The 20,005-nt window shown below is 38.6% G+C and overlaps 1 pseudogene; it reads right to left on the bottom strand.

Moving 5' to 3' along the window:
* Positions 1-703: 703 nt before the first annotated feature.
* On the bottom strand, positions 704-2,401 carry LOC114214862 (dnaJ homolog subfamily A member 2 pseudogene; annotated as a pseudogene).
* Positions 2,402-20,005: the final 17,604 nt, after the last annotated feature.

Genomic DNA, 20,005 nt, shown 5'->3' with positions numbered 1-20,005 from the left:
GCCCCAACGCTCAGGATCATAACTTATGAGTTACATAACTCTGATGTCCTTGACTGTACAAAGCATCAATTGAAGCCAATAAAGCCTGTTTCTACCAACATATCAAACTTTCTTTTTGCCTTTTAAAACTATAAAATGGGCACGTACCTGAGGCATAGGCTTCAGGCCAATGGGTTTTTTAAGGGCTGCTTAAGAACCAGAATGAAGGATACATTCTCCAGTTTAAGGATACATTTTACAGTTCAAAGTATGTTCTTCCTTCTAAAAATGTGACACAAAGAATAATTTATACCAACTGCTTTTTATTATCGAGTTTCAGAAACCTTTCACAAGATGGTAAAAAAAAAGGGGGGGGAGGACTTTACAACCACAGCTAATGTTTTTTTTTTCCATTGTTCCCAGTCAGCTCCAAACCCATTGTGTGCAAAGCCCATTTTTCCATGCATCTAAATGATAGATACAGGGGCGCCTGGGTGGCTCAGTTGGTTAAGCGACTGCCTTCGGCTCGGGTCATGATCCTGGGGTCCCAGGATCGAGTCCCGCATCGGGCTCCCTGCTCGGCGGGGAGTCTGCTTCTCCCTCTGACCCTCTTCCCTCTCGTGCTCTCTATCTCTCATTCTCTCTCTCTCTCAAATAAATAAATAAAATCTTTAAAAAAAAAAGATACAGGCTATGAAATTCTTTATTCTATTTGTAGCAGCTTGCGCAGGTGCAGCCAAACACAAAACTTCAGGACAAATTGTACACAAACTTTACAATGTGGGATTTGGATTTAAAATATGAAACATAAAATCTACACAAAACTGATAAAAATCAAGCACAGATACCAGGACTGAAACTTATAACCCATGTGTGAAAGGGAGTCTTGTTTCCTTTCAAGTGCTTTATTCTGCTACAGAACAGTCAAAATGAAGATGTAAAGCTTTGTGGTTAGTTTAAATAATACACTCTGTAGATACTATACCAATTTTAAAAGTTACACATAGACCAACAGATGTCCATCAGTTCATCTGGACTGACCAGACACTCCAGCTGGATCACTGAAAGCAAACCGGGCAAACGTGGAAAGAAAATCCACCTGTGCAATCTGTCTGCAGAGTTTACTGATGGGCACATTGAACTCCTGGCCCATGATGGCTGCTGCTTTCTTCATCAGAGCTATCGTTATAGGCTTCACGCCTCTGACCACCTCCCGAGCCCCGAGTGCTATCAAATTCTTGAAGCTCTACCTCCTCTGTGTCTCCAATTATGTTTGGAACTTCTGGTCTAGATGGCAGAAGATCTTCTAGCTCAGAAAGCTTGTCTGGGTTGATCCAGTTGTTTTCAGGAAACTGCACATCAAACTTTATGTAGAGATCACCTTTTTCAAAGGGATTATGATACTGTGGCATTCCTTCCCCTCGAACTACACGGACACATCCTGGTTCAATTACTTTTCCGGGGGGGTATTTCACCACAGTCTGAGGTCCATCAGGGTGCTTAAATGTGAACTGAAATCCACATAGAGCTTCAACAAGTCCTATCTTATATGTCATGTGCAAGTCATTCCCATTTCTCTGGAACACCTCATGTTCCTTCTCTTGTAGCAAAAGAACAATGTCTCCTGGTTCCACTCCTGAGGCCTGATCTGCTTCCCCAGTGAATGTAATTCTCTGTCCATGTTTCATGCCTTTGTCTACGTGGACTTCAAGAATCTTGACTTCTTTAATCACCTTCTTCCCCTCACATTTTTTACAGCGGTCCTTTTCATTAATTACCTCTCCTTCTCCATTACAGTCAGAACACACAGACTGCATCTGTTGTACCATTCCTGGAGCCAGCTGTCTGATCATGATGCGTACACCTCGACCCCGACAAGCACTACACTTCTGAACAGCTCCAGACTTTCCACCTTGGCCACTGCATGCACTACAGAGTACATTCTTGCTAAGTTGTAGTTTGGTTGTCTTGCCATTATACAGATCTTCCAAAGACACTTTAAGTGGATGCATCATGTCTTCTCCTCTTCTTCTGCCATTTCGACTTCTACTCTGATTGCCCATGAAGCCGAACAATCCCCCACCAAAAATGTGAGAGAAAATATCATCCATGCCACCACCTCCACCGCTACCTTCCCGAAGACCTTGTTCTCCATATCTGTCATATAATTCACGCTTCTCAGGATTTGACAGTACTTCATATGCAAAACTGATTTCTTTGAATTTGTCACCAGCATTTGGATTCTTATCAGGATGGTATTCCTTGGCTAACTTTCTGTATGCCTTCTTCAGCTCGTTCTCGCTGGCGCCGGGCGGGACGCCCAGGATGTCGTATAGCTTGGTGTCGGCCACGTTTGCCATGGCGGCCGGCCTGGCAGCGCTTAGGGAAGAAGGCGACGGAGCGGACGGAGCGCAGCCAGGCCCACAGCCCACCATTAGTTTTTGATGTAGTATTCCACGATTCATTGTTTGCATATAAGACCCAGTGTGCCATTCAATACATCGTGCCCTCTTTAATACCCATCCCCCACTCCCCTCCCCTCTAGAACCCTCAGTTTGTTTCTCAGAGTCCATAGTCTCTCATGCTTCATCTCCCCCTCCGATTTTCCCCCCTTCGTTTTTCCCTTCCTACTATCTTCTCTCTCTCTCTCTTTAATATATAGTGTATTATTTGTTTCAGGGGTACAGGTCTGTGATTCATCAGTCTTACACAATTCACAGCGCTCACCATAGCACATACCCTCCCCAATGTCCATCACCCAGCCACCCCATCCCTCCCACCCCCCACCACTCAGCAACCCTCAGTTTGTTTCCTGAGATTAAGAATTCTTCATATCAGTGAGATCATATGATACATGTCTTTCTCTGTTTGACTTATTTCGCTTAGCGTAATACCCTCTAGTTCCATCCATGTTGCTGCAAATGGCAAGATTTCGGTTTTTTTGATGGCTGCATATTACCATCCTGAAAAGCTCCCCTTTATATTCAATCTTTTCCTCCACCACAGTACCTGATCTGGTTTCTATCCCTATAGTTTTGTGTTTTCTAGAATGTCATATAAATTAAATCATACAGTATATAGTATTTTTTGTCTTATTTCTTTTACTTACTATAATGTTTTTGAAATGTATCTATGCTGTTATGTATATTGTAGCTCCAAAAATATTGGAACCAATATTTTTTTACAAGAAATTAATTCAAGGGAGTTAATAGGCAACACGGTAATCTAAATTGTTCTCCAGAGAAGGATTTTACTGAACTAGTTCCGGGGAGCATCAGTTCTATAAAATAAGATTCTCACCCCCCTATTCAAACTGTCTTTCAACCCATTAATAACTTGTATATCATCTTTTATATTTCAAATCCTTATTTTTTTTCCTTTTTTAAAATGAAAGCTCTAAACCAGAGGTTCACTGTTTTTCAGAAAAGTAAACTTTGATTAAACACGTTTGGAAGTACTTCATGCTATATCTCCTGCCTGGAGATTCATTTCAGTATATCTAAGGTTCAGAAAAATTCTGGATTAAAGAAATCTAACTAATGTTGTTGAACTCAGCATTTTCCAAATTATTTAAACTATAGAACAGCACTGCCCCATAGAATTTTCTATAGTGATAGAAGTGTTCTATTTCTGTGGTGTCCAATATAGTAGCCATTAGCCATCTGTGGCTTTCGAACATTTAAAGTGCAACTGAGGAATTGAATTTTTAATTTTCCTTAATTTAAATTTGAATTGAAATAGCCACATGTGACTAGTGGCTTTGTTTGTAGTGAATAGTGCAATTGTAGAGTCTTTTAAAATCTTCCATTCATAATATTTTTTACAGTCTCACTGAGCTATTATTCCACATAGGATTGACTACATAATTTGCAGGGCCCAAGCCAAAATGAAAACATGAGCCCCTTGTTCAAAAAGTAGGAAAAAACATGTTATTAAATGTGCTTAAGTATAAAGCATTTTCCCTTTCTTCTGTGGTCTCTCTATTGACTTGTCATGATAGTTTTTTATTTGCTATTTGCTATTGTTCTTAGTAAAGGTAAAACTGTAAATTGTTGTGTTCTTGTTGGAAAGAAGGATTTGGCCATGAAAACTATTCCAGGCAGAGGAAAGAGCATGGGCAAAGGTCCTGAGGTAGGAAGCATGAGTTTGGCATGTTCAGTGACATGCCAAACATGCCAAACAAACAGCAAGGAGGCCAGTGTGGCTGCAGCAGAGAGAGAGCAAGGGACAGGGAAAAAGGAGGTGTGTTTCCAGACATCAGCAGGGTCTACATTGCATGGAGTCTTGGTGGGAATTGATTTTTTTTTAATTGTGGTAAAATACACATAACATAAAATTTACCATGTGAACCGTTTTTAAGTATAGTTTGATAGTGTTAAGTATATTCGCATTTTTGTGCAACCTGTATACTTAAAAATGGTGAAAATGGCAAAAAACAAAACCAAAAACAACTGTAAATTGTTCGTTTGAATCTTGCCATTCGTCTATGTATTGTGTAGCACAGGAATAAAATACAAGAGCATTTAAATTTTATGTGGAATTTTCAAAATTGCATAATTCATAATTCATAGTTCCTACACGCATTCATTTTTTTTGTTCTTACCAGAACAGTGAAAATGCTGCACAAAATTTATCTGAGGGTTTTTATTTCACTTGGTAAATCACATTCCACCAATGCTCTCCACCTTAGGCTTAGAGCTGAGTAAGGAGAAACTAAAAGGAAAACAATGTATGGGTCGCCCAGTCCTTCCCTCTGCTTTTACTTCATCATTTTTAGCATAAGTGGCTGGCTGATACAGGGAAGTAGCATGAATAAAAAAGGACAAGACAGGGTTTCTTGACTGTGTTTCTTAGAACATTATTGCCTTTTTTCTGTGTTTAAAACAAGTTCTGATTCAAACAGAAAGCAAGACCTTTCGGGGCTGCCAGAATCCCAACTTACTTAGATATAGATGAAAAATGATTACCCTGTACTTAGGTACTCTTTGCACCTTGCTGAGCTGCCACGCACTGTGAGTCCACCAGATTCTATGTTCATGGGGCATCAGGAATGCTACGTGCAAACGAAGGGGCAAGGAGTGGGATGGATACCCATTTTGTGGATATTTCCTTTGCTGATGTGCATACTCATTGTTCCCTTGGACTTCACATACAAAACACAAGTTCAAAGATGAAACTTTTAAGAATTTGAAGAAGTCAACAACAGAATACTAGACCAAGGGCAGAGCTTTTCTCAGTGTGATGCTCTGCGTGACTGTACAGATTGCATAACCTTGAAGCTGGCCATGATCCACTGGAACGTAGTTTAGTAAATACTGCTCTCCCCCAGTATATGGTTTCCTCCTTTGTAGAGTGGCGATAGTAACATCACCCACTTCACACGATGTTGTGGCAATTAAATGACTTAATATATGAATTAGTCAGCAACTATCAAAACAACGTTGCATAACAAACAATTCTAAAACCCAGTGGCTTACAGCAGCAAGCATCTTCTCTCACTTACAGGCCTGTAGTTAGGCCGGTTGGATGAGTTTCAGGCTGTAGGTCAGCCAGGGCTTGTCTCCAAGCTTTGGGCTTGGGTCTGCTCCACAGTTTTCCACCTTCTCTTGGAGCCAGCCACCCCCAGAGCACGTTCTCCTCATGGTGGATCAGAGGAGCATAAGAGAGAGGCAAGCACACAGCCCATTGAGAACTACTGCTCACCTTACATCTGCAGGCATTCCAATGATCAAAGTAAGTCACACGGTCTCAGTCACTGGGCAGGGATGTCGACTCCCTCAACAGGGAGAGGAGCATGAATATTTGCTAAATCAGAATCCAATCTATTATGGTACTACCCTTTGGGCTTAGTTTCCCAACTTGTCTTTCTGATTCTGTATCCTGTGTGGCACTATGAGAAAGATGAATATGAAGTTGCTGCCAAGTTTTCTGAATCTGGACTCTACCAGGAGATTGTGTGTCTGTGGGTCTATTGTTTCATATACTGGGAGGACCTCTTCAGAGAGCTGGCTGACTCATCATATGCCGTGATCTCTCTACAATACAGAGTAAAGGAGAATCTGGGAGGACAGTGAGGAAGACACAGTGGTGTTCCTGGGTACTGGGACTGATAGGGGTCACTACCAGGCTCAACAGGAGTTGTGGTATTGGCTCCTGGGCATACACTCCTGAGGGCACAAATGCAGCAGTCAGACTCAGCATGCTGAAAAATGAGACTTTAACACTCCCTACACCCTATAAGAACCACACACATTGATACAATGGCTTCACTGTGCAGAATGACAAGACAGGTAGGCGCGGGACTAAAAAGACTCTGCTATGTAGATGCCTTCAGGCACACCACAACAAAAGTCACCAGGAGTTCTGTCAGCCTATTTTTTTGAAGTATTCTTAAAAAAAAGGTAGATTTTTTGCTTGATTATTATTTGTTATAATAAATGCTACAGAAAGTGAGGAATGTAACAACCGTCTACATTGTCTATGAAGAGATGTAAACTTTCCAACTCAGAAACTCTTGAAGGAGCATTTGCTTTTACAACAGAAACTTTTTTGGCTCTCAGATTCTGAAGAGAGGAAAAATCAAAGGAAATAATTACATAGTTAACGTGCTTTGTTATATGTAGTTTGACCTGGCGTATAGACACCACTGATTTATAAATCACTGAATTGTTGAACAAATGTCTCTAGCTTTAGCACTTTTTTTGTGGATGCAAATGTGGATGCTCTTCTCAATGACCAACAGGTCCTTCAGACATGAGGCAAATATGTCCCCATGACAAAATATACATCCCTCATCCCCAGTCTCATAAAACCAAAGATTATGGCTTATATCCTGATGAGGTAGGACCACTATCATGCTGTCACCCATACCTTAACTGTGGCAGCTGCCAGGGAGGTTATTCTGCAGCTGATGTGGTGCTGGTGTCCAAAGGCATAATTACAAGGGCATTGTTTAGTATGTTGCCGTAAATCGTAGCTCTATCTTCTGACTAGAGCCCAAAAGTCCATTTAGTTCGTTCTGTGGCCATGGATTTTAGCATTTGAGCTGGTCTGGCACCTGGAACAGAAGTTCTTAATTGGAAAAGAGCTTCAGTGGATCTGTGAAGCCAAGAAACGTGTATGGAAAATTAGGGCACATGTGTATTAAGAAATTTACTAGGAAGTATGTCCACAGCTTTTAATAAATTCTCAAAGGGGTTGATGACACAAAAAGCCCATGAACTACTAATTTAGAACATTGTTTATAAGAGAAATAGCTTTTCAGATCCAGAGAAACAACTTACAAACAAACTTTTGGAAGCCATCCTGTTGGGAAGTTGAGGGCTACAAATGTATCTTGTAATGATGAGTCATACCAAAATATGATTTTATGAGAATTTCAGTAAATGTTTCCTTTGATTTTGCACTCAGTCCAAATTGATCTTAAAGTGTTCTTACATTTCTTATCTGCTCTCCTTCTCCTTGAAATTATCCAAGGTACCTAGGGGCTCCAATATCAGATATTCTTATAAATAAAAAATCTAGGCTTTTGTATTTCTTATTTTGCATCTAAACTATATCCAAGTCCCCAAAGGCCCTTTGCTCTGGAGAATCGACAGGCCAGAGGCAAGAGAGAGAGAGTGCAAAGCTGTGGTTGAATGTGAAAAATAGAAGTTTGGGGCTGAGGACACTCTGTCAGAGAGTGACACGGTTGATCTTTAGGGACTTGTAAATAATTCTGAATAAACTCAGCCCTGACCCAAGCCTTTTTAAGGCTCAAAAAACCAAGGGCTAATTTTGTGTGTTCTTGCTGAATTTTCACATGGTCCACGGTGTCTGCTTCCAGCTGGAACTGGACCTGGAAATACTTATACTGAAATAACATTAGCAAGGGAGCCCCTGTGAGGTTTCTGATCAAGCAGGAACCAAGAAAAACTGAACATCCCAGGAGACTGCCTCATGTATTATTTTCATCTTTTCTTCCGCCCCATCCTAAGAAAGTCTCTGAGCTGACAAAGATCTGTCTATGAAGACAGATCAGACTTAGATCTCTTCGGAAATCCCAGCATTAAAGAAGCTTACAACAAAGTGAGTTTATCTGCCGAGGAATTGCTCAAGCAATTGCCCCTCCCAACAATGTTGGCATTCCCATTTGGGAATGGGGGCTGCCATATTTTTGAGTTAATTTTTTTTTTTCCTGACAATGAATTAAGTGACAGTGATTTCCGACAAAGTAAGCGAACTTTTTTTGAAGGAGCAGCCTCTGAGTTCTAGATCAGGTTATGTTTCTGGTTTCTTTCGAAAAGCAATTTATGTATTTATTTTTGCATAGAGTCTGCTAAGATTACTAGGAGGCAGAACATGTATCAATCCAAATGTAAATACTAATTTTACATGACCCCTATTAGACTTCTATATTCTATTTATTCCCCTACTACATACTGTGGCCAGTAATCCCTTAAGAGAATATTTTGTGTTGGCAAGAGGGGTGACTGCATACAGAGGTGCAACAAGTTTTAACAGGAGCAACAGGAGCAAAGAAGCTAGCTCCAGGCATCCACCGCTGAGCTCTTTGCTTCTGCATTTACCTGGCAGGGGTGGTGGGTCCTGTCAGCAACTTCTCCACAGACTAGGGCACATGAGAAATGACAGAAGTGCCCCCTCCCAGCTCTGGTGTCTACTGCCAGTTGGAATCAGTTTTGTCCTGGGCTAAGGGAGGTGGGGCATGTCTGTATCAAGCATTTTGCCTGTGTGTCACGCTGTGCTATTTATTGGATACAAAACCAACTGATCACATTTTCACATTTTGTAGCAAAATTGTACTTTGAAAATATAACACTTTTGAGGGAAGAAACAGGAAGAAAAAGATGTTTCCAGAAATCTAAACAAAAAGAGAACTCTCAAATCTTAGCTAAGCTGGGAAATGCTTTTTCATATTTTCGTTTTCCTAACAGATACGCAATTAACCAAAAGAGTTTTCTGAGTGATTTCAGGTAAACAAATAGAATATTCTCTTTTGAATACTCCAAAGTTGAACTATCACATCATATTATGAGCTCGTCATGGGCAAACACTCTATTTTGTTTATCTTCAGGTTACTGCATTTTTTTTTTTTTTGTTTCTTTGTTTGTTCTTAATTCCTCAGAGCCTGGCAAGGTACTGGCGCATAGGAGAGGCTTCATAAATGTTTATTTCATTTGCTCAGTTTGGTCAAATGGGGCATACAGACTTCTAGGGTTTAAGCTCATATTTCAAGCATGAACATCTTTGGGCAAAACTGTTACGTGGAAAAATGTGCCTCCAAAATCCACCTACTGTCCTTGTCACTGCGTACATCCCAGATGCCAGTACAATTTTGCTGTTCTCTCGTGGAGAGATTTTGTATTTCCACTGCAACACTGTCAATGGGACTATTTCTCTTAATGAAGCAGTTTTGTGATAAATTAAGAGCAAGTCATGGTGATACAGTGGGGGAGATCTCCACATCACTTATTTGCTTTGAGCCCCTGGGAATGATTACTTGTGGTAATAGGGCAGATATTTTAGGGTGTGGTGCCTTGCAAAACCGCTGGGATCACAAATCACATCACGCCGGAAACAGCCCTAGTTTCAGTCTTAATTTTAAGGACTAGAAAGGAAGCAACATAATACCCCTGAGACAACACAGTCTTTCCCCTCATTTTGCAGATGGGAACATTGAAAAATAGATCATAAATGACTACTGAATTTGACATTATGAGTTAGGGTTGGAGTTGGAAATAAAAACAAGAGACTGTACTACACGTTCTATCATATTAAGCCTTTCTTTACCCCACGATGTATAAATTAACTTGACCTACAATGCTGACTCTTTCTTTAGAAAGTGGTAATTATATATCCCCATGATTAATATATGTAATAAGTATAAATCCTGGCAATATCCAGTTTTCTAAGTAAGTACACATTATGTTCATGAAGCTCAATAAACCTTTTATAATTCAAATATAATGACAATTTTTTGAGGGAAATCATATTTGCTATGTACTAAATTTGGATGAAGTATTTTTTTCTCCATATGTCTGTCATTTCACCTTGATGTTGAGGATTGGTTAATGAAATTTTTATTTGACTGTGACATTAACATAATATTTATATGGACAGTCCTACTGATTTTTAAAAGCTACTTCAAGGGTATATCTTTGCAATAAATTACAATTTATGTTAAATTATCCTTGCATAATTTTAATATTCCAGCTTTTCCTCAAAAACAGAGTAGAAGGGTGCCTGGGGGGCTCAGTTGTTAAGCGTCTGCCTTCGGCTCAGGTCATGATCCCAGGGTCCTGGGATCGAGCCCGGCATCGGGCTCCCTGCTCCGTGGGAAGCCTGCTTCTCCCTCTCCCACTCCCCCTGTTTGTGTTCCCTCTCTCACTGTGTCTCTCTCTGTCAAATAAATAAATAAAATCTTAAAAAAAAAACAGAGTAGAATGCAGAAGAGTAAAACTGGCCCACTTTCTTACACCATACACAAAAATAGTCAAAATGAATTAAAAACCTAAATGTGAGACCTGACACCATAAAAATCCTAGAGGAAAACATAGGCAGTAGTCTCTTTGACATTGGCATTAGCAACTTTTTTCTAGATATGTCTCCTAAAGCAAGGAAAACAAAAGCAGAAATAAACAATTAGGACTACACAGAAAGAAAACACTTTTGCACAGCACAGGAAATTACCACAAATCAAAAAGGCAACGTACTGAATGAGAGAAGATATTTGCAAATGATATATACAATAAGGGTTTAATATCCAAAATATACAAAGAACTTATAGAACCCAACACCAAATAAATCAAATAATCCAATTAAAAGTGGGTAGAACACTTGAATAGACATTTTTCCAAGGAAGACATACAGATGGCCAACAGGAAAAGATGCTCAATATCACTAATCATCAGGGAAATGCAAATCAAACCAAAATGAGGTATCATCTCACACTTGTCAGAATGGCTTAAATAAAAAACACAAGAAACAGGGGTGCCTGGGGGGCTCAATTGGTTAAGCAGCAGGCTCTTGGTTTTAGCTCAGGTCATGATCTCATGTGTTGTGAGACTGAGCCCCAGGTCGGGCCCAGGCTTGAAGATAATTTTCCTCTGCCCCTTCTCTCACTTGTGCACACACTTTCTCTCTCTCTCTCTCTCTCTCTCAAATAAATAAAACTTTACAAAAAAAGACAAGAAACATCAAGTGCTGGTGGGGATGTGGAGAAAAAGGAACACTCATGCATTGTTGGCGGGAATGTAAATTGGTACAGCCATTGTAGAAAATAGTGTGGGGGTTCCTCAAAAAATTAAAAGTAAAAATACCATATGATCCAGTAATTCCACTACAGGATATTTATCCAAAGAAAATGAAAAACACTAATTCAAAAAGATATATATCCCCCTATGTTTATTGCAGCATTATTTACAATAGCCAAGATATGGAAGAAACAATTGATAGATGAATGGATAAAGACCATGTGATATATATATTACATATATATGTATACGTATATTATATATACATCTCTGTGTGTGTGTGTATGTATATATATATATATATAGTTGTAGAATGAATATGTCATAGGATGAAAGATACAGCAAGGGGAATACAGTCAATGATATTGTAATAACATTGTGTGATGACAGATGGGAGCTGCACTTGTGAGCATAGCATAATGCACAGAGTTGTCAAATCACTATGTTGTACACCTGAAACTAATGTAACACTGTATGTCAACTATACTTCCAAAAAGAAGCACAGGGTAGAATAAAAACAACTATTTAAGTTTTTTTAAGTCTTTAACTTTGGGGGGTGAGCAGTCTTCTTCATAAGTAAACTATCTTATTAATGAGGTTTTATCAAATTTATGTAACAAAATTTATTTAACAATGTGATTTAAGATACAGAAATATTCTTTTTTTTAAAGATTTTTTAAATGTATTTATTTGTTAGAGAGAGCACAAGCAGGGGGAGAGGGACAGGAAGAAGCAGGCTCCCCGCTGAGCAAGGAGCCCAGTGCAGGACACGGGATCATGACTTAACCATTTGAGCCACCCAGGCATCCCATAAGATACAGCAATATTGTAATTTGAGTGTGTGAAACAAAACCCAGAATAAACTTCCCCCACTCTGTCCCACATGGTAATGGCAATTGTTTAGGGAGGTAGTTGAATATTTTTGATAGGAAGAATATGGTTTTGAGACCTGATTCATAAGAGAAATATCTGTATCACCTTTAGCACCCTTTATTCATGACTCTTTCTGCATGCCCTGGTCACACTTAAGTCAGTAGGTTAGGGCACTTAATGATTGGAAATGCAGAACAGAAACAGCTTTCTCCATATGTGTTGTCAGAAGGCAATTCCAGATGTCCAGACAGTCCCTCACCATTTATTTAACATATGATACTCCAGTAATTATAGCACATTTTAGAATAGATACCTTCTAAGAAAAATTCCTAAAGACTTTGAGGGTAAATCCATCCGTGAAGAGTGATTCATCACTGAGGTTGCTTTTATGCCTGAAGCAATGGTTGACACTTCTGTTTCACACAACTTTCAGAAGCGCCAAATTACACTTTTAGAGCCATGGAACCTCTGGGACTCCAGGGCATTCTTCTCTCTCTCTCTCAAAATATTTATCTTTTTTAGAGAGAGAATGGAAGTAGGAGGAGTGGCAGAGGGAGAGGGAGAGGGAGAGACAATCCTCAAGCAGACTCCCCACTGAGCTCAGAGCCAATATGGGGCTCCACAAGAGGCTCAATCCCACGACCCAGGAGATCATGACCTGAGCCGAAATCTAGAATCGGCTGCTTAATGGACTGAGCCACCCAGACACCCCCATTCTTCTCTCTTTAACCTTAGCCATTAGTTAGAAAAACACTTGCGCTCTGCATTACATTGGATTCTGTAATGAACCTCATGTGTGCCAGACTGCATATGACTTCAAAAGTAGGCAGAAAAAGCATGTTTGCAGCTGGGCAATGTGTTCTTAGTTAACTGAAAAATGTGATGATCTTTATATGCCATGAATGATAGCACTGTTTCTAATTGACTTAATGCCAGTTTGTGGTTCTCAATATTCATTTGCTAATTTAAACTCTGGTTTCTGTCGTAAGACACTAGGGAACCACAAAAAGGGAGGAAGAACATTTATCACTTGAACAAATGACTTTACCGCTCTGAAGAAGCCAGAGTCTACAAATCTGAGGAACTTCTACCTCAGAATACCTGAGTAATTTACCCCTGAGCATATGCTACAAAAATCATAAATAGCTGGACACTGTGATGGGGAATTAACAAGATGGGGACTGAATAATATTTATCACAGGATGTAGTTTTAACAACAGCACCAATAAAATAATGTATTCATGCATTTATTTACTTCTTTTATTCAATGAAAATTTATTGAGCCCTTACTATGTTCCAGGTACTGAAGATCTAGTGATGCCTAAGGCAGACAATAGTCTCATTCTTATAGACCTTATGTTTAGTGGGGGGAGGCAGAGAATAAATAAATGAAAAGAGAATTTTGGAGAGTTGGTGAGTGATGAAATAAAACAGGATGTTGTTACAAAGCTTGAGGGGTGGTAGTGATGCCATTTTAGTTGCGTGCTTAGGGAACCCCTTTCAGTGGTGATGTTTAAGCTGAGAGATAATAAACACAGTTAACAGTAAGACGATCTGAAGATGGAGCATCCAGGTAGAGCTAGTAAGTACAAAAGCCTAAAACAGAAACAAGTTTGGCCAGACCGAGGAACAGAAGAAAGACCAATGTGACTGGAGTGTTGTCCATCAGTGAGCAAAATAATGAGGGAGATGCAATTCTAGAGGTAGGTAGGGATCTGCTTCTGTATTAAGTACATCATACTTGATATCTCTGCTTGGATGTCTGCCATACATCTCAAACAACATGGCTAAAATGGAACCTCGATTCTCCACCTCCACACCTGTCCTTCTGGAAGCATATCATCATCATTCACCACTCAGAGTTTCAGGGGTCATCCTAATGGTCCCTTTTCTCTCACATGGAAAATTTGATCTATCAGCAGGTGCTGTCCGCAATCATATGAACCCACCCGTTTCCATCATCACCGTTTATTGTTGTAGTCCAAGTCTCCATCATCACTTCCTAGAAATAATGCAATAGCTCCCTGTATGATTTCCTGACTTTATTCTTCTTCCTCTACTGTCCATTTTTCTTGATAGCAACAAAGGGTAATGTGTTAAAAATGCAAATTGGATCATGTCATTCCTCTTTCTAAAACCTTTCAATGGCTTGTATCTGAACTTAGTTTTTATGATAGTCCCCTCCCCCATCACCCACATGAATGCTAGTTTAGCATGATTGATAGAAAAAGAAAATTTCTTATATAAAAAGGAAAAAAAAAGAAGGGAATATCCACAAAAGTACAGGAAGGACCACTCAACTAAGTTAGGAAATATTTTCTTCATAAGAAACCATAGCTTCCAAGTTATTATCTTGCTGGAAAATTCTATTTTGAACCTTAGGAACTGTTATTACTGTTCTTTCTCCCTGCCCATCTTTTATAATAATTTCTAATATTTTTGGATCCTTCTCACTTCTGGGTGAATACTTCTGACCATTAGGAAGAGACAAAAAAAAAAACCATCAGTATTTTTTAATTATTAACCTCACTATGCTATATTGAAAGAGCATGGTTTTATTGAGCATATAAAAATGCTAGATATCCAGAAGTAGAACATATTTCATGAAATTATAGACTTTTTTTTTTCTAAATTTAAATTCAAGCTAGTTAACATATAGTGTATTATTAGTTTTAGGAGTAGAATTTAGTGATTCATCATTGCATATAACACCTCGTGATCATGATATCAAGTGTCTGCCTTTAATGCCCATCACCCAATTACCCCATCCCCCTCACATCCCCTCCAGCAACCCTCAGTTTGTTCCCTATAGTTAAGAATCTCTTATGGTTTGCCTCCCTCTGTTTTTATCTTATTTTATTTTTCCTTCCCTTCCATTATGTTCATCAATTTTGTTTCTTAAATTCAACATATGAGTGAAATCATATGGTATTTGTCTTTCTCTGATTGACTTATTTCACTTAGCATCATACCCTCTAGTTCCATCCACATTGTTGCAAATGGCAAAATTTCATTCTTTTTGATAGTTGAGTAATATTCCTGTGTGTGTGTGTGTGTGTGTGTGTGTGTGTATACACATCTTCTTTATCCATCCATCTATTGATGGACATCTGGGCTCTTTCGATATTTTGGTTACTGTGGACATTGCTGCTATAAACATTGGGGTGCATGTGCCCCTTCGAATCACTATGTTTGTATCCTTTGGATAAATACCTAGTAGTGCAATTGCTGGGTTGTAGGGTAGCTCTATTTTTAACTTTTTGAGGAATCTCCATGCTGTTTTCCAGAGTGGCTGCACCAGTTTGCATTCCCACCAACAGTGTGAGAGGGTTCCACTTTCTCTGCATCCTCACCAACATCTGTCGTTTCCTGAGTTGTTCATTTTCGTCATTCCGACCAGTGTGAGGTAGTATCTCATTGTAGTTTTGATTTGTTTTTCCCTGATGATGAGTGATGTTAAGCATTTTTTTCATGTATCTGTTGGCCATTGGTATGTTTTCTTTGGAGAAATATCTGTCCATGTCTTCTGCCCACTTCTTGACTGGATTTTTTATTTTTTTGGGTGTTGAGTTTGATAAGTTCTTTACATATCTTGGATACCAGCCCTTTATCTGATAAAACATTTGCAAATATCTTCTCCCATTCTGTAAGTTGCCTTTTAGTTTTGTTCACTGTTTCCTTTGCTCTGCAAAAGTTTCTTATCGTGATGAAATCCCAGTGGTTCATTTTTGCTTTCATTTCCCTTGCCTCTGGAGACATGTCTAGCAAGAAGTTGTTGCGGCTGAGGTCAAAGAGGTTGCTGCCTGTGTTCTCCTCTAGGATTTTGATGGATTCTTGTTTTACATTTAGGTCTTTCACCCATTTTGAATTCATTTTTGTGTATGATGTAAGAAAATAAGTTTCATTCTTCTGTATGTGGCTTTCCAATTCTCCCAACACCATTTGTTTGTTTGTTTGTTTTTTAAAGATTTTATTTATTTGAGAGGGAGACAGACAGAGATAGTGAGAGAGCGCATGAGCAGGGAGGTGAGGGAGAAGCAGGTTCCCCACCAAGCCAGGAGCCCGATGTGGGGCTCGATCCCAGGACCCTGGGACCACGACCTGAGCCAAAGGCAGACACTTAATGACTGAGCCACCCAGGTGCCCCCAACACCATTTGTTGAAGAGACTATCTAAATCCAGCAGGAGAAGGGAAATAATAAGGATTAGAGCAGAAATCAATGATATGGAAATTAAAAAAAAAAGTAGATCAATGAAACTAGGAGCTATTTCTTTGAAAGAATTAACAAAACTGATAAATCCCTAGCCAGACTTATCAAAAAGAAAAGAGAAAGGACCCAAATAAATAAAATCATGAATGAAAGAGGAGAGATCACAACCAATACCACCGAAATGCAAACATTTATAAGAGAATACTATGAGCAATTGTATGCCAACAAATTAGGCCATCAGGAAGAAATGGATAAATTCCTAGAAACATACAAACTACCAAAACTGAAACAGGAATAAATAGAAAATCTGTACAGACATAACCAGCAAAGAAATTGAATCAGTAATCAAAAATCTCCCAACAAACAAGAGTCCAGGCCCAGATGGCTTCCCAGGGGAATTCTACTGAACATTTAAAGAAGAATTCATTCCTATTCTTCTGAAACTGCTCCAAAAAATAGAATTGGAAGGAAAACTTCCAAACATCCTATGAGGCCAACATTACCTTGATCCCAGAACCAAACAAAGACTCCACCAAAAAGGAGAGTTACAGACTAATATCCCTGATGAATATGGAGCAAAAAGTCTCAACAAGATACTAGCCAGTAGGATCCAACGGTACGTTAAAAAAATTATTTACTATGACCAATAATAAAAAAATTATTTACTATTCCTGGGCTGCAGGGGTGGTTCAACATCTGCAAATCAATCAACGTGATATATCAAATTAATAAAAGAAAGGATAAAAACCATATGATCCTCTTAATAGATGCAGAAAAAGCATCTGACAAAATACAGCATCCTTTCTTGATGAAAAAAACCTCAACAAAATAGGGATAAAGGGAAAAAACCTCAACATCATAAAGGTCATATATGAAAGATCCACAGCAAATATCATCCTCAATGCGGAAAAACTGAGAGCTTTTTCCCTAAGGTCAGGAACATGACAGGGATGTCCACTCTTACCACTCTTGTTCAACATAGTACCAGAAGTCCTAGCCTTAGCAATTAGACAACAAAAAGAAATAAAATGCATCCAAATTGGCAAGGAAGAAGTCAAACTTCCACTCTTCGCAGACAACGTGATAGTCTATGTAGAAAACCTGAAAGAGTCCACCAAAAAATTGCTAGAACTGATACAGGAATTCAGCAAAGTTGCAGGATATAAAATCAAGGCACAGAAGTCTGTTGCATTTCTGTATACCAACAATGAAGCAGCAGAAAGAGAAATCAAGGAATCGATCCCATTTATAATTGCCCCCAAAACTATAAGATACCTAGGAATAAACCTAACCAAAGAGGTAAAATATCTGTACTCTGAGAACTATAGAACACTTATGAAAGAAATTGAAGATGACACAAAGAAATGGAAAAACACTCCATGCTCATGGATTGGTAGAATAAATATTGCTAAAATGTCTATTCTACCCAAAGCAACCTACACATTCGGGGCAATCCCTATCAAAATAACACTAGCATTTTTCACAGAGCTGGAACAAACAATTCTAAAATTTGTATGGAACCAGAAAAGACCCTGAATAGCCAAAGTAATGTTGAAAAAGAAAACAAAAGCTGGCGGCATCACAGTTCCAGACTTCAAGCTATATTACAAAGCTGTAATCATCAAGACAGTATGGTACTGGGCGCCTGGGTGGCTCAGATGGTTAAGCGTCTGCCTTCGGCTCAGGTCATGATCCCAGAGTCCTGGGATCGAGTCCCGCATCGGGCTCCCTGCTCCTTGGGAGCCTGCTTCTCCCTCTGCCTCTCTCTCTCTCTCTCTCTCTCTCTCTCTGTCTCTCATGAATAAATAAATAAAAAATCTTAAAAACAAAAACAAAAACAAAACAAAACAAAACAAAAAAAAGACAGTATGGTACTGGCACAAAAACAGACAGGTCGATGGAACAGAATAGAGAACCCAGAAATGGACTCTCAATTCTATGGTCAACTAATCTTCGACAAAGCAGGAAAGAATATCCAATGGAAAAGATCTCTTCAACAAATGTTGTTGTAGAACTTGTTTTTAAAAAAATCTTAAATTTTGAATGTCTTTTATATTCCATTTGAGGAAAAGGAATTTTCTTCATTATAGTTCTTAGGCCAACATATATTTCTTAGAGCACCTGATGGAATGGATGGATGACTCCAATGGAGTCAAGTCATAGTCACTGCCTTTCCTAAATCATAGAGATTTCAGAAATGACCACCTTAGGTCTGAAGAACAGACACAGGAGAAACTTGAACTGCCATTTAACTGCCCAGGTGATTTGAATTACCTTAGATACTTATTTGGCTATATGACATAACACTACTTCCTTTGGAGAAAAACTTAGAATATGAAAATTCAATTCTATAAATCATATAGAAGGTGGTTTCAAATTTTTTACTTTACTGACAGATTGTTTTACAACTGGCCCTGATAGCAGTATCCTTAGAGAATTATTAAATTATAGGAATTCATTTTTTTTGGTAGACACACATACATTTCACCAAGTGCAACCCCTCTAATAAGTGTTAGTATTATCCATTTGCCCATAATTATAGGTATAGCATTTATCTAAACTGTTTTGCCAGTTGTACAAGCAGATTCCTTGTTTCTTATTTGTAAAAACATGGTTATCCAGAGAATATTTACTAAATACACAAACTGCTTGGTCATCTATTGATATTCTTTTTTTTTAAAAAAAGTATTTATTTATTTTTCTTCCAACTTCTTTTATTTTTACATATTTTTTCTAAAAACCAATTGATAACAGAAAATTTTCTTTTTCAGGGAAATAAGCAAGATTTTTTTAATCAATAAAGAGTATTTTCTTTTCTATGAAAACCAAGTATTTTTCTAAAAGCAAATTTTATTTTACCAAATATTTGACAAGAGCAAGCTGTAAAATTCTGTCTGTTGATATTCTTTTAAAAGCATAGGTTTGTATAGTAAGCTGTTGATTTATTGCTCTTTGTACAGAAAGTGACTGATTAGGTGAACTATCAAAGAAAAGCATGAACATTAAAGTTAAACCAGCTGAGTTTTATTTCTCCTTTTTCTACCTAATTTGGCTGCATGGTTTGGGGCAAGTCACTATTTTCTCATCTGTTAGGGAAAAAAAAATTAAAGAGCTATCTATCTTACAGATTTTCCATGAAGGTTATATGAATGGTAATTATGAAAAATTTCTCCAAGTCATTATCATGCTGTTTTCATGAAATTAATGACCATTTCTTAATTCTTAGTATTTATGTAAGGGTTCTCTTGCTTCCTAGAAAAACTACTACCAGTTTTCTTTTGCCCAAGAGAGAAGGTCATATCGGAACAGATCTATTCTCCAAAGATAGTCCTGCAAAAGCTAGGTACCTTTCAATTATACTGATAGAAGGCAAGAAGAACTCAGAATTCTGACAGAAATACCTATCTGGATTTTCTTTCTTTTTTTTCTTTTCTTTTTAATTTAAATTCAATTAGCCAACATACAGCACCTCATTAGTTTCAGATGCAGTGTTCAATAATTTATCAGTTGCATATAACACCCACTGCTCATCACATCATGTGCTCTTCTTAATGCCCATCACCCAGTTACCCCATCCCCCACTGACCTCCCCTCCAGCAACCCTGAGTTTGTTTCATATAGTTAAGAGTCTCTCATGGTTTTTCTCCCCCTCTGATGACTTCCCATTCCGTTTTCCCTCCCTTCCCCTAT

Source organism: Eumetopias jubatus, unplaced genomic scaffold (genome assembly GCF_037043125.1).
Source record: "Eumetopias jubatus isolate StellerSeaLion01/CBP00866 unplaced genomic scaffold, mEumJub1_p1.0 scaffold_8, whole genome shotgun sequence".
Lineage (NCBI taxonomy): Eukaryota > Metazoa > Chordata > Mammalia > Carnivora > Otariidae > Eumetopias > Eumetopias jubatus.
This window is presented reverse-complemented; position numbering and strand designations above follow the sequence as displayed.